Below are 12,370 nucleotides of genomic sequence, written 5' to 3' on the forward strand. Positions count from 1 at the left end.
CTGCCTCAGCCAGCTGTCTAGATGCCTCAAAAGCTCTGTAGTATGACAATCTGTCCTATGGAATCTCTCTAAATCTATCTAGTAGGCATATAGTCTGGAATATGGCATCTACCATCATAGGAGGTGCAGCAAACTCTGCTCGGATAATGTCATGTGGTACTGACAGTTTGCTGCGTATCATGTGTGCCATCATGAGGGCCTGTGGAGAGAGAGAGAGAGAGAGAGAGAGAGAGGAGAGAGAGAGAGAGAGAGAGAGAGAGAGAGAGAGAGAGAGAGAGAGAGAGGATACATATTACACCTTTATGTCGATGCTTGTGAATTGAACCCGACCAAAATGGTTCTAATGGGCACATATTTTGCTAGAGGCTACCGCTCCTCATCACTGCCCCCTTAGCCATAACATATGTCACTCCTTGCCACCCCTTGAACGTCAACTTCTACCCTCACACTTTCCTCAATCATATGTAGAGATTGTTGCAAATTTTAAGCTTTGCAAGAGAGAGAGAGAGAGAGAGAGAGAGAGAGAGAGAGAGAGAGAGAGAGGAGAGAGAGAGAGAGAGAGAGAGAGAGAGAGAGAGAGAGAGAGAGTTACTCAATGATATTTTTCACTTTGATGTTGTATTACATAATTAAAAAGATCACATTTGATTTTCTTCCATATTAAACCTAATGATGGTTCTACAATAGCTCTTTGAAAAAATCATTCGCATATTCTATGATATTTAATTGAAGTGAACATAGTTCATGAAGGGAACCTATTTAATGTTCTACAATAGCTCTTTGAAAAATGCTTGAGCATATTCTATGATATTTAATTAAAGTGAACAAATTTATGAAGGGAACATATTTAAAGTGAACAAATTTATGAAGGGAACATATTTAATGTGAACAAATTTATGAAGGGAACATATTTAATGTTGTATCTATGCAAATGTTGAAAAGTCTTGTAGCTCTTAACTCTAAGCCTAACCTAGAGAGCCATCATTATCACTCACCATAAATAGTCGTAAGAAACAACATGGTTTAGTTGATAGAAACAACATTGTTTTAGTCTCTATGTTTTTTTTTTTAAACAACATTGTTTTAGTCTCTATGATTTTTTTTAATAACGTTGTTTTAGTCGCTATGATTTTTTTAAAACAAAATTGTTTTAATCTCTATGATTTCTTTAAAAATAAATTATGAGTTTTGTGTGTCTTGTAGTTTCATCATTGTCATTATGGTTACGTACACCCATGTCACATTCTTAGTATCTACCTATATATGGCTAGGACACCTCTCTCTTTGCCATGTCTTTTGCATTGGCATTTAAGTAGCAGAGTTATATTGTGACCCTCCCTTTGTTCAAGGACTTATGTGCCAAGTATGTAAGTACATGCATCAGTTAGGGCGGCAGGCACTTGCTCAATCAATTAACTCACACCCACTTACCTATATATGAGGTTGTGAGCTCAAACCTTCATACCTCTTGAAAACAAATAGAAAACATGATCAAACTTTAGAACCATATGGAATTACCAAGGAGCTTATATTGAGTGACACATGAGAGAGCAATGGACGAGCATGAAAAAACCAAAGAGGTAAAGGGGAACAAGATCCAATAGCAATCAAATTAGATTTCAGGGTATCTAGTCATTTATCAAAGCTACTATAGCTTAAATACAGTGGCAAATACGTCTTATAGATGTAAAATTGTTGAAATCAAGTGTTATCATATATTATATATCATATCATATATGCATTCATAAGTTGTAGCTTTTCTTGATCATCACTAAACCAATAAACTTGACCCAACAAGGAGATGCTCACACTCCCTCCCTCCATGGAGATTCTCATGATTCATCATAAAAAGGAGTACCTGAAGTCATGTCAAGTGGACTCTCACCATGTGATCCACCCTAGTTAAACTAAGTGCCTTAGGACATACTGGTCATATGTATAACTTATTGATGTAAGAGCCCCAATCTTAGCATAATAATTAAGTCCCTCAGGACATACCGTGTGAATTTCCTACCACATGTTCCTAATGTTAGCTTCATTTATGACAACCTTTTAATCATCTTTCAACTTGAGTAGAGCACTCAACCATAATAGCATACACCACACACATGGGCACCCAACAAAAATCTTAACTCCACAAGGGTGAGAGCACTTCCTTTTAGACAAAAAGACTACCCATATATGCATCAAAGTGTATCCCAATCGGATGCTCAAGATTACCATAATTGTGATCCGTGATGGCTAAAAGAAGATTAGACGTGAAGTTATCAATAAAGTCACCTTTCTTCTTCTTCTCTTCTAGGAGAATTAGGTTTGAAAATAAAGAGATACACCAATAGTAGGTTAAAGCACTCCAACCAAGGTTGGGATATACGCACAAGCTCATGCATGAATTAGGAAGTATAAGTGCTTCCACCATAACTTGCATTTCTATAAATATTATTGCAAAAGAAAGACTTGACAAGTGCATGATGAAATAAATGCAAGATAATATATGTTTTATGCTATAAAAGCCATGCAAATCTCATCCCAAAACCAATTTAAATCATGCTTTATTTCCTTGTCACTTCTTCATAAGCAAAGATAGAATTGACAAGTGCATGATGAAATAAATGCAAGATAATATATGTTTTATGCTATAAAAACCATGCAAATCTCATCCAAAAAACCAATTTAAATCATGCTTATTTACGTATCACTTCTCCATAAGCTAAATTCTACAAAAATGTGCCATTTAGCAAAGTTGAAATCTTCACCCACTTCTAAGCTCCAACCAAGCTCAAAATTTATAAGCAAGCAGACTTGAATATCCTCTTTAACTTTCATAATCGAAATTTGCACCGTGTTTGAGAGCACAACAAACCCTTTTTTGGACAATGTTTTTTACCATCCAAAAGTTGTACTAGCTACTATAATGCCTTGTTCTCACTAATCGTGAGGAATTATTAGCTTAAAAAATAAGTGGAGTGAGTATCCATCTAAAGCACTTTAAAAAGATCACAAAAGAAGAAGAAGAAGCCATTTAGAACACTTCAAATAAAAGAGTGAAACAAGTTGAAAAGATAATATGTGAAGTCCTAGCTTGCTTGCTAAATTCCTTCATAAAAAGATTACATATTTATAGCCCTAGAGAAAGGCTTCTTTCCTCTTATATTTAAGCTTCTTCTTTCCTATTATATTTAAGCCTCTTATAATTTCTCCACCTCTCCTAAACAAACTCTACCTCTTTTATTGTTTCCTTAATCACGTCTACCACTCACACGACTCATATAAGTTTGTAACTTCAACCTATAAGGTTTTGCACACTCTTTCTACCTTTGAACCATCACCTAACATTTCAATATAATATAATCACACAAATTTGAAATTAGACATTTTAACATTAATTGAGGTGTCTAAGACATCTTAGGCAGGAAACTTAGGATAGGAGGGACCCTTTCCATGTGGTAGGTAGACCCCTCATCATATCTCCCTTTATCACCTCCTTTCCTACATGGCTATGTCTCTTTATCACCTCCTTTCTTATGTGGTTGTGTCCCCCCCCCCCCCCAAAAAAAAACACCTTCTTTCCTACGTACTATCTTCACTGCTCGCGTAACCCAGCCCTCATCTAGGGTGCAAATTTCGTTGTGTGTATCCCCACCCCTCCGTTCCTCCTATATAAAGGTAAAGAACGAGACAACCACCTCTCTCTCTCCATTCATCTAAGGCATTCTTAGAGAGAGAGAGAGAGAGAGAGAGAGAGAGAGAGAGAGAGAGAGAGAGAGAGAGAGAGAGAGAGAGAGAGAGAGAGAGAGAGAGAGAGAGTCCCCATGTAAGGTGTCAAATCATCATCATCATCTAGACCCCCTAAATCTTATCAACTCTACACAGAGTTTGATGTTGGGGTGTCTAAGGTTTTGTCAAATATTCCCAAGAAATCAATTAAAAAACGACATTGGGTGCCCATTCGATACTATTTAATTGATGTGGATGAAGTTTGTCAATCATGACGGGAAGATACCCCATGTTATTTAACTATAAATTTATTTAAAACACAGGCCTTATTTATTGATGATGTTGCATATATGAAAATAATACTTGTCACTTTATTCAAATCATGCTTTATTTACTTGTCACTTCTACGTAAGCAAAGAAAGACTTGACAAGTGCACGATGAAATAAATGCAAGATAACGTACGTTTTATGATTAAAAAATCACGCAAATCTCATCCAAAAACTAATTTAAATCATGCTTATTTAATTGTCATGCCATTTAGCAAAAGTTGAAATCTTCACCTAAATCTTGTCAACTTTAGGTGCTTAAGGTTTTGTCCACCACCATGCAATACACGAATATTTCCAAGAAATTAATTTAAAAAAAACGATGTTGGATACTATTTAAATTTTTAATTGAAATTTGTCGCGAGGGGAAGATACCCGATGTTATTTAACTACAAATCTCTTCTCTTCTCTATTCTCTATATTATCTTAAGGAAGAGTCTCACAAAGCTCCCACGTGACAAGAATTTGGAGGTTCGGGAAGGAGAGGACTCAGGAGGAGGTTTAGGTAGAATTTGATTTCGGAAGCCTCAAAAGACGTGCCTTATTTGAAGGTGTTGCATATATGAAAATATTAAAAATTTATGCAACTTGTGGACATCATTATCGCTCACCTCGTAGTAGTAAATTGTAGGCTAATAATTATTAATAATTGTAATCGTCAATTTGCACGTGGACCTTTTAAAGCCAGATGGCACAGGGTGGTGTGAGGTCTTGTCTTGATCATGCTTTTTTCTTTTAATACGACCGGCAGAGAAAGTGACGGAATTGATCGTTTGACGAATCACCGCTTGGCCAGGCTCACCAGCACCAGGCCCTTCATTTTGCTGTCCATCCTGCTGCCGGTGCCTAGGGTACCTCTGCTGAGAAGGGCGAGATCCGGACTGTATGGAGATGCAGGTAGAAACAACATTGCTTTGTCCTCTGTGAAATTTGTTTCTGTATGGATTGTTTGTCTCGTGTAGTTTCATCATTATCAGTGGGGTTACATGTGTCTTGTAGTTTCATCATTGTCATTGTGCACCCATGTCACAAATGCGCTAGGGCAACTCTCTCTTTGCCATGTCTTTTTACTAGCAAAGCTGTACTATGACCCCTCCCTTGGTTCGTTCAAGGACTCCTGTATAAAGAATGTGAGTACATGCATCAGCTAGGTCAGCGCGAGAGGGCATGAGCTAGAACGCACAGAAAGAAAACAGGAATACCACATGAGAAAGTATCATCGTGGCTGTCAAAAGCTAATGCTTGGCACCATTTTCGCTGGATTCATTCGAAGCATCTACGCCTTAAGGTTCCAAGTGGGAGGCACTGCGCAATGCTACAGAAAATGCTACGTGGGCAAACCCTTGTTACATTGGTCTTAGAGCTCTAGTTCTCCATGTTTACGTGGAAACGGTCCTACACCCCGCGATTTAGATCTTTGCTTGGTTAAGCATGTGATGGGAGATATGACCCACAGATCTTATTAGGAGAATTATTCTGACATGGAGGTGTTGAGGAGACAGATACAACTTTGGAGGGAACCAAGCTTCTAAGAGAAGCACATGCAGTCTAGGACAATTAGGGTTTCTAGGCCACCAGGAAAAAGGTTGCCTTTGATCAAGCCACCTTTCAAGAACATGCAAAGGATACAGGTGTTATCCATTGGAACTTGCCATGACCTATTTGGTTTTTAAGGGGCACTTGGTGAAGGATGGCAATGGACATATGGTGCCTGTTTTTGGAGTTAAGGGTGGTAATATAGAACCGCCGATACCCTATGAACAAAGCCCTGTCTTATACTCCAAGTTAGAGGAGAGGAGTATTCGGCTTCTTCTAAGCACTCTTAGTCTATTCACCTGCAGGACAACAGGGACTAGCACACGGAATTGGAGAGCGAACTTACGAGCAACTACATGAGATGCGCTGATGTGACTCCTTGCTGGTAATCAATTCAATAACAAAGTCTGCCATAATCTGCTGCTGTCAATACGGGTGGCATGGCAGCTCATACTACTGATGTTAGCCCTGGCAGAGGCCATATAGCTGATGGGCTGTCCATGTGTTCCAACTTCCTGGTCAGATGTGCGGCAGTAGAACAGCAACCAGGCTGGGTCTCAGCCTTCATCTACCCTAGGATCCTTTGCAAATCGTCTCTTCCTGCCTTGGCAAGTTGGAACTATATGCTAGTGCAAAAGCAGCCCCCAACCTCAGTGCTTACCCAAGATATGCTGTTTGGGGCTAAAAACCCTGTTTTCAGCTTTTAGCCTTTCTTACAAGATTACCTACAAAAAAGCACATTTTAAATCATAATTTCAACTAGAGAGGTAAAAAATTTTCCACTTGCAAAACTCACAACCCATTTCTGTGTGCGCCAGATCCCATTAGCCACTTGCATCTTTGTGATCCTTGCAGCAATAAGTGGAAATGGAGATGGCCATACAGCTCTGAGAAGGGGTCGCCTAGCAAAAATTTAGAGAGAAGGTGGTGCGTAGAAGCGGTAGACCCTCTTTTTCCACACCTCAAATTGATTGTAACCGAGCTCATCCTAGAGTGCTTAGATTAAGCAGCAATATGATTCCCTTATTGGGGGGGAGGGGTGCGGGGAGGGTTGCTCCATCTTCAACTGTCTATGCGTGTCTCTTATTTCTCTCTTTCTCTCACCTCTACCTTACTCAAGTCTTATGTGCTGTAATGATTTTCAGATTTCGTAAAGATATGTACATGACTATAATTTCTCTCTTATTCTTGTATATTTGAGTCAAGTAAGTGATTGAGAATAGCCAATTCTACTTGTTGAGCATATTAAGTTGTCGGGACCCTCATAGCTACTCCATGGTTAAGGCTCTCTACCACCTCTACAGGCTGCCCTAATGCTGGTTGCTCTCTCTCTCTCTCTCTCTCTCTCTCTCTCTCTCTCTCTCTCTCAAGCTGCCCATGAAGTATACTGGCTGTTAGGGACTATTTTAAAGGCCTCCATTGCATGAAATATTGAAGGCAAGGGTATTTGATCATTGTATTAAATTTTCAGCCACTCGGCATTTGTCTTTTTAATTGGTTATATATGGACAGCCATTGGACACTTACTACAGCAATTGGGCAAGCATTTGAGCCATTGGGGTAACCAACACCCTTCAAGCCTCTCCATCTCCAAAGAAAGAAAGAAAGAAAAAACTCAAAAATTTTTCCAGCCAATTATCCTCCTCACCAACCAGCCCCTACCAACCAAACCCCCCTCTGTCGCCCTTCCCATTGACCAACACAATCTGAGCCTCTCTACCGCCCCTCAAAAAAAAAAAAAAACTCAAATTTTTTTCCCACCCTCTCATCCTCCTCACCAACCACCCCTACCCTCTCCACTACCCTAGTATCCCATCCTCTCCACCGATAAGCACCCCCATCCCCATTCCACAGACCTCTCACCCCCCCAACCCCCCACCTCTATATTGGTTATGTCCTTGCGGTAGAGTATAATGGTAGTCAAGCCACTTTCTGTGTACTAGAACTTTTGTAATTGAAACTCATGCCCGAGGGACTAGGGCCTTTGACACACTTGTTGATACCATCAATGCATATTAAAAGATTTAAACATGGCCACAACCTTAACACATATCCATCATCACTTTTTGCATAAAACATAAAAGTTGGACAAAACATCCAGAAATGCTGAAAATGGAGCTTGCACATGTGAGACCGCATGAGGCCGGAATGGGCCTACCCCCCTTGGAGTATTTTATTACCCAAGGAGAATAATATCATGTACAAACTTTGAGGGCCTTACTCTTCCCACAGGAGATGCCAGATTATCCATATACAAATGCCATAACACAACCCAACACAAGGCAACCATAAAATTCAGTCGGCACATAGCTGTAGAAATGCCAAGCCAACAATATAAACCATAAACCACCATGTGGGTACTGATTCTTCTCCAAAAACCACGGGTCTTCATGCAATAGAGCTGGTACAGCAAGTACAACTCTCCATTCAGTCGGTAGTAGTACAAGTACAATGGTTGGTATAGTAGGTACAATGGCTAGTACAGTAGGGTAGGTACAGTGGTTGGTACAGCAAGTACAAGGGTTGGTATAGCAGGTACAATGGCTAGTACAGTAGGGTAGGTACAGTGGTTGGTATAGCAAGTACAAGGGTTTGTATAGCAGGTACAGTGGCTAGTACAACAAGTACAAGGGTTGGTACTATCAGAATATGCAGCGGAGATGAAGACAAGATCTGAAAACACCTAGTTCAAGTGCACAGTAGAAAAACGCAGAAATGAGAGAGAGAGAGAGAGAAGCGTACAACTCTGTTATATACACGAGAAATCTCGAAATACAAGATGAAAAGTGTGGGGGGCAAGGGTCCATTTTATATGGCCCCAGGCAGCCAGTCGGCCTCTGAAAAACAGCCGATAGTAAGCAAAAATGCCCACGACCAGCTTTGCCCTCCTAGTCGGCTAGCATACAAGGGAAAGTCGGGGGCAGCAGAGTAGTCGTACAGCCCTCCCCACCAAGGAAAAAATATGGAGAGTGGAGAAAAATGAGAAAACACCTAAATCGGGTAGGCACACCCACAACAGAGGCCCTGGTGTAAATATACAGATAGGAGATGATTGCTAACACCCCCTCTCAGTTCCTGGATGTGGAACCAACCCTAGTGAGCTGGAGTGCCGCCGGAGCATAGCCAGGTAGAGACTTCGTGAAGAGGTTCGCCGCATTGTCCTCCGTCAAACAATAAAGAAGCAAGATGTCACCAGCCAAGATCTTCTCACGAACAAAGTGATATTGTATCTCTATGTGCTTGGTCCGGGCATGGAAGATCGGGTTCCGAGCAATAGTGATACAGCTCTGGTTATCACATTGGATGATTGTGGGCTCCTTTTGTGGAAACCCAATCTCGCCAAGCAACCTCCGTTGCCACACAACCTCGCAAGCAGCACCACAAGCAGCCCGGTACTCTGCCTCTGTCAATGACAAGGCAATAGTTGGCTGTCTCTTGTTGCTCCATGAAATCGCTCCTGAGCTGAGGGAAAAACTGTAGCCTGATGTGGATCTCTTCGTATCTGGATCTCCTCCCCAATCTGAGTCACTCTATCCTTGGAGTCTGATTCCATCCATCAATCCCCCTCTTGTGTAAAAGAGTCCAAGATCCTTCGTACCCTACAGATACCGTAAGATCTGCAATCCTGCGTCCCAATGAGACTTAAACGGTGTCTACATGAATGAGCTCAACAGCCCCACAGAAAAGCTCAAGTCCAATCTGGTGTTCAGCAACCAAATCAATGAACCAACTAGCTTCCGGTACAGAGAGGCATCAATTGGCTCACAAGGATCATTCACTATCAGCTTCGTGTTCGGGTCCATCGACGACGTGATAGGCTTGCAGTTCTCCATCCCAAAGGCCTCAAGCAACTCATGAACATACTGTTGTTGAGAGACAAAGAATCCCCTCTGGGTTTGCCAGATCTCCAATCCCAAGAAGAAGTGGAGTAAGCGTTACCATGCCGCGTTCCCGAAAGAGATATAGGTTGGGATCTGCAACCGATCTTTGAAATCCAGTCCGGAGAAAGAAGGAATCAATCTTCTGATTCCAAGCCCTGGGAGCCTGTTTAAGACTATACAAGGCCTTCCTCAACTTGTAAACCATACCCTTTGATCCTGGAACCTCAAAGCTTGGAGGCTGCTCAACATACACCTCCTCTTGCAGGTCACCATTAAGGAATGCAGATTTGACATTCATTTGATATACGGGCCACCGCTGAGAAGAAACAAGGGCAAGAACGGTCCGAATCGTGGTCATTCTCGTCGTCGGTGCAAAAGTATCCCCATAGTCGATGCTAGGCCGCTGAGCATAACCCTTAGCCACAAGTCTGGCTTTGTGTTTGTCCACCAACCCATCTGACGTATACTTGGTCTTAAAGACCCACTTGACACCAATGACAAACCGTTTCGACAGCCTCGGTACCAACTCCCAAGTGTTATTCTTCTCAATTGCATCCAGTTCCACGTGCATGGCTTTCCTCCAAGTATCCTGTGCAAGGGCTTCCTTGACAGAAGTGGGCTCTTTGTCCCGCATGATACGAGACATCAAATCATAGTTTACCTGTAAAAGCTCCACTGAATGACTTTTATCACGGACTCTGTGTGGTCCATTCGGAGGGAAACTCCGTGACACCTGACTCCCGAAGGGTGTCCACCAACCACTTGGATACTCGAACAGAACGCGGAGCCTCCTGCTGCTGCGGGGGCTCATCTCCAGTGCGAGCTCAACCTCCTGAATTGACCAAGGTTGTCCAACTGGAACAATCGACTGGGAATCATCATCAGAATCCTCTGGGTCTCCAGAAGTGGCGGCTCATCAATAGTGGAAACTGGAACATGCTCATCAAAGACCACATCCCTGCTGACAACAACCTTGTTCCTCTCTGGATCATATAACTTGTATCCCTTGGAAAGAGAGTTATATCCCACAAAGATAAGCTTTTGGGACTTTGAGTGGAGCTTTCCCCTCTGCTTCTTCGGAATGTGAACATACGCATCGCTCCCAAACACACGGAAATGGGAGACATCAGGTTTCCTGCCAAAATATGCCTCAAAGGGAGTCATGTTCGGTACTGAAGTCGTTGGAGAACGGTTGAGGATATGGACAGCCGTAGCCACAGCCTCTCCCCAAAGTGGGCAAGGAAGATCACGATGCTCCAACATCGTTCTCGCCATCTTCACCATAGTCCTGTTCTTACGTTCAACTACTCCATTCTCTGACGTCGAACCGGTATTGGCGAGCTCCCTCTTGATGCCATGTTCCGCACAAAATCTCATGAAAGCATTAAAAGAAAATTCTCCTCCTTTGTTAGCCCAAAGAGTCTTCACCTCAAGCTAGACTCTTTCTCCACCATTACATGCCACTCCTTGAACCGAGCAAAAGCTTGGTCCTTCTGAGAAAGGAAATAAACCCATGTGAATCTGGAACAATCATCAATAAGCAGCATGAAGTACAAAGAACCTCTCAAGGATGCTGTCTGCATAGGTCCACACAAGTCAATGTGTACCAACTCCTATGGTTTCGAAGCCCGCCTAGAAGCTTGCTTCAGAAAAGATTCCCTGTGCTGCTTACCATGAATGCAAGAACTGCAGCGTCCTTGCTTGTTGCCAACCTCTGGCAAGCCAACAACCATCTGGTCCCGGAAAGCTTGCTAGCGCATCCACATTTAAGTGGCCAAACCGAAAGTGCCACAAGTCACCAACCTGAGAACCTGTCAAAGAGGAGAGTGCAGAGAGTTTGTATATACCGTTCTCCATGCCGCCTTCCCAAGCAGTCTGGCTAGTCTTGCGGTCCCGTAGAGCAACAGAATGCTCCTTAAACTCCACCCGTAAGCCAGTCTTGCATATCTCATGCACTGACAACAGATGAAAACCAAGGGCAGGGACGTGAAGAACACGAGAGGAATGCTTCCTCCCTCTGCCATCGGGAATGATCTCCATCCGGCCCTCACTGTGTATCGGAATTGTGGAATTGTCGCCAATGAAAAAGCGACCTGACTGCTGTTTCAGATCGAGAAAGAAGTCACGGGAAGGAGTCATGTGCCTGGAGCACCAATACCGAGAATCCATTCTCGAGTATCCTGTGCGGTGAAGCCAACTGCCTCCTCGCTTGAAGAAGATGAAGCATCCGTGTCCATCATCTCTAAGTGCACAAAGGCTGGAGTCTATGCAACTGAAGCTGAAGAATTAGCACTCTTCCCAATCCGCTTGGGACACTTTCTCCAATAGTGGCCTTTCTTGCCACAATCATTACAGGTCATCTTGGCCTTCAGTTTCTCTCGGTCTGAGTCGAGCTTCTTCTCAGAAGACTTCTCCGATGAAGCCTTCCCTTTGCCCTTGTTGTTATTACGGCCTTTCGACCGTCGGCCAGTTAAGGCCTCAGAACCTCCGCTGTGTGGAGGGTTTGAGAATCGCTCTTCTTGGTCCAAGACCATGGGCACAAGCTCCTCCCATGTGATGGTGCTGAGCCTGCCAGGTAATCAACGAAGAGTAAAAGGATAAGTACTGAGAGGGTAAATGTGACGGCAACGTTATGGCCATATCCTTTGATGATATCTCTTTCCCTGCCTGGAGAACTTCCTGCTGAAGAGCTTGCAGCTTGTTGATGTGCTCCCGCATCGTCGATGACTTTGCAGGATTCATCACCCGCATCTGAACTTCCAAGGAGATTCTCTTCATGGGTGACACCCTGTTGTAGAGAGAAGCCAAATGCTGCCAAATACTTCTGGCCAGCATCGTATGCTTTATGTGGTTGATCACTTGTGGTGTGCAATTGAGGAAGATGAAAGAACGGACTCTGGCATTGACAC

At 42.7% G+C, this 12,370-nt stretch overlaps 1 protein-coding gene across 1 annotated transcript in view; it reads left to right on the forward strand.

Annotated features, from left to right (window-relative positions):
* The first annotated feature begins 4,776 nt into the window (after positions 1–4,776).
* LOC147635955 (coiled-coil protein) overlaps positions 4,777–12,370 on the forward strand; it is a 58,166-nt gene continuing 50,572 nt past the window's right edge. Inside the window, exon 1 of the mRNA XM_086801369.1 lies at positions 4,777–4,941. The gene's annotated coding sequence lies outside the window, so the exon portion shown is untranslated. The remainder of the gene's footprint in view (positions 4,942–12,370) is intronic.

Source organism: Cibotium barometz, chromosome 8, assembly GCF_041138505.1.
Source record: "Cibotium barometz isolate CiBa-2024 chromosome 8, ASM4113850v1, whole genome shotgun sequence".
Taxonomy (NCBI): Eukaryota; Viridiplantae; Streptophyta; class Polypodiopsida; order Cyatheales; family Cibotiaceae; genus Cibotium; species Cibotium barometz.